Below are 3,302 nucleotides of genomic sequence, written 5' to 3'. Positions count from 1 at the left end.
TTTTTGTGACAGGCATGAGTCTAGTTTTAACATTAAGCATGCGGAAGGACCATTTTTTCCAGCATATTTTATTTTATTTTATGTATTTTGTACAGGATCTCACTATGCAGCTCAGACTCATAGTGACCCTGCGTCCCCAGCAGAGGGATAATAGGGGTGTGCCACCACTCCTGGTCTCAGTGGCTGGCTTAGCCCACCCGGGTTAGAGCTGTCATGGTATTTGGTGCTGGGGATCAAATTCCACTCCCTGAAATTTCTTAAGCAGGCACTGAGTCTGCTGAGCTATCTCACCAACCCTCCAGCACCTTTTATTAAAGAGACTATCCTTCTTTCAGTGAACATGTTTGGAACCTTTGTCAAAGATAAGGTGGCTCCGTGTATTTGTAGTTGTGTCTGCACCTTCTAATCTGTTCTATGGATCATCAGGTCTGTTTTATTGCCAGTACTGAACTGATTTTGTCAAAGTAACTTTGTAGTATAACTTGAAGTGAGAAACTGTGATGCTTCCCGCCTTTCCTTTGTTGCCCAGGATTGCTTTCATTATTCTAGATCTCTTATGTTTCTGGATAAATTTATAATGTTTTTATTATAAAAAACAGTCTACTTTTGTCAGCAAAAAAATGTTTTCTCTAGATCTGTGAGATATATTAATGGTGTTTTAATTGGGATTACATTGAATCTGTATAATAATTTTGGGAGTGTGGCCATTTTCAGTGTTGGCTTTTCCTATCCAGGAGCAGGGAATATCTTTCCATTTTCTGAAATTCCTCTTAAATTTCTTTTTTCAAAGTACTATAATTTTCACTGTATTACTATTTTACTTCTTTTATGAAATTGATTCCTAAGTATTTCATTTCTTTAGGTGTCATTGTCAAGGATGTTGTTTCTCTAATTTTCTCTCAATGCATTCATTATTTCTGTACAAAAATGCTACTGATTTTTGGATGTTGATTTTATAGCTAGCTATGTTACTGAATTTGGTGATTAAATCTACAAGACTCTTGGTGGAGATTTTGGTATTATGTATGTAAAATATCATGTCATCTGTAAATAATGATGATTTCACTTCTTCCTTTCTAATCATTATTCTTTTTATTAATTCTTTTGTCTAATTGCTCTAGCTAACATTCCCAGAGCTATAGTGAACAGTGGCACTGACAGTGGGCATTCTTGTCTTGTTTCAGTTTCTGAAATGAAGGCTATCAAATTTTGTCCATTTAGTATGATGTTGGCTGTTGGTTTCTCATAGATGGCTTTTATTAGGTTGAGATAAAGACCATCTATTCTAATTTTCTGTAGGGTTTTTGTCGTGAATGAGTGTTGGACTTTATTAAAAGCTTTTTCTGTATCTGTTGAGATGATCATGGGGTTTTTGTCTTTGGCTTTATTATTTATTTATTTTGCAGTACTGGGGATTGAATTCAGGATCTTGAGCTTGCCAGACAAGTGCTTATTCTACTTAGCTACCTCCCTGGTCCTCTTTGCCATTGTTGATGTGTGTTACATGTATGGATTTGTGTATATTAAACTAGCCCTGCATTCCTGGGATGAATCCCCATTGGTCATGATGTATAAACTTCTTGATGATTTTCTGTATTCTGTTTGGTAATATTTTATTGAGGATTTTTGCATCATGTTCATTAGAGAGATTGGCTTATAGTTTCTTTTCTTCTTTGGGTTGGGTCCTTGGCTGGTTTTGGTATCAGAGTAATGCTTGCCTCCAGGAATAATAAAAAATTTTTGATGTTCGTTATTGCTTCCCTTTCAATTTCAATGAAGAGTTTGAGTTGAGCTGGAATTAGATCTGCTCTAAATTTCTTGTATAATTCAGCTGTGAGTCCATCAGGACTTAGGCTTTTCTTTGTAGGTAGTTTATTTTTTGTTAGTTTGTTTTTTCTTTTCTATATTTAGTACAGGGTCTACAGGGTCTCACTAAATAGATCAGACTCATAGTGATTTGCCTGTGTTTAGCTAGCCAAGAGCTGGGATTACAGGGGCATGCCACCATGCCCAGTCTCAATCACCATTTCAGAGTGCCCCGGGAGTGGGGTAGGCACAGCACACCAGGAATTGAATGCCAGCCACTGCATCTGCCTAAGCAGGTGATTTAATCTGCTGAGGTATTTGGCTGGCCCTGTAGGTACGTTTTTTGAATTACATTTTCAATTTCATTCACTGATATTGAGTTATTCAGAATTTTTATATTTTCTTGATTCAGATTTGGTAGCTTATATGTATCTAAAAATCTATCCATTTCTTTTGTATTTTCCATCCTTTGAGAGTAAAGTTTTGGAAATAGTTATTGATGATCTTCTGAATTTAGTAATATAAAAATATGGTCTGTAAGGATTTTACCCTTTCTTATTGCATGAATTTCTGTTTTTTTCTTCTCTTTTTTCATAAGGTTTGCTAGGGGGCTATCAATTTTATCTATTCTTTTAAGAACCAACTCTTCAACTCATTAATTCTTTGTATTGTTTGCTTTGGTTCCATTACATTTTTTCTGCTCTGATCTTTATAATTTGCTGTCTTCTTTGAACTTGGAGCTTTACTTAGTTTTCTTTATGTAAGAGTTTGAGGTATAGCATAAGATTGTTTATTTGGGTTCCTCCTGTTTTTCTGATGTGAAAATTTATCACTATAAAATTCCTGCTTACAACAGCTTTCATTGTATCACACAGATTCCAGTAAGTTGTACCTGAATCTTCATTTGGTTGTAAATATTGTTTAATTTCTTCCTTAATTTCATCTGTGGCCTATTGATTGGTTATTCAGGAAGGTATTATTTAGTTTCCATGTGTTTATAGAGTTTTCTTGTTTCTGTTGTCAATAATTTCCAGTTTAGTTTCTCTATGGTCAGATAGTATGCATGGGACAATTTCACTTTCTTTGCAATTACTTAAGCATGGTCTATTGCTAGCACATGGTCTGTTTTGGAGAATCTCCCATGTGCAGCTAAGAATAAAGTTATTCTGATGCTGTTGAGTTGAATACTCAATAAAGGTCGATTAAGTCCATTTCTTCACATATTTGGTTTAGTTCTATTATTTCTTTTCTTTTTTAAAATTTTTTAATTTTTTTCATAATTTTATTGAGAAACAAATAGCAATGAGACAGTTTCAAATTAAATTGGTACGACAGTTTCAATAATTAACACATTGCATGCATTCTTCCTAGTGGTTAACTGCTGTACAAGATGCGGACTTGATATTCTATTTAAAACACTATTAGAACAAATCCCTCTATTCATTAAGAGAATGTAACTATATATCTATCCTAACCACTTTGAATATACAGATACA

This window comes from Octodon degus, unplaced genomic scaffold (assembly GCF_000260255.1).
Source record: "Octodon degus isolate 3935 unplaced genomic scaffold, OctDeg1.0 scaffold00253, whole genome shotgun sequence".
NCBI lineage: Eukaryota > Metazoa > Chordata > Mammalia > Rodentia > Octodontidae > Octodon > Octodon degus.
The sequence above is the reverse complement of the archived record's forward strand: the minus strand, read 5'-3'. Positions refer to the sequence as shown.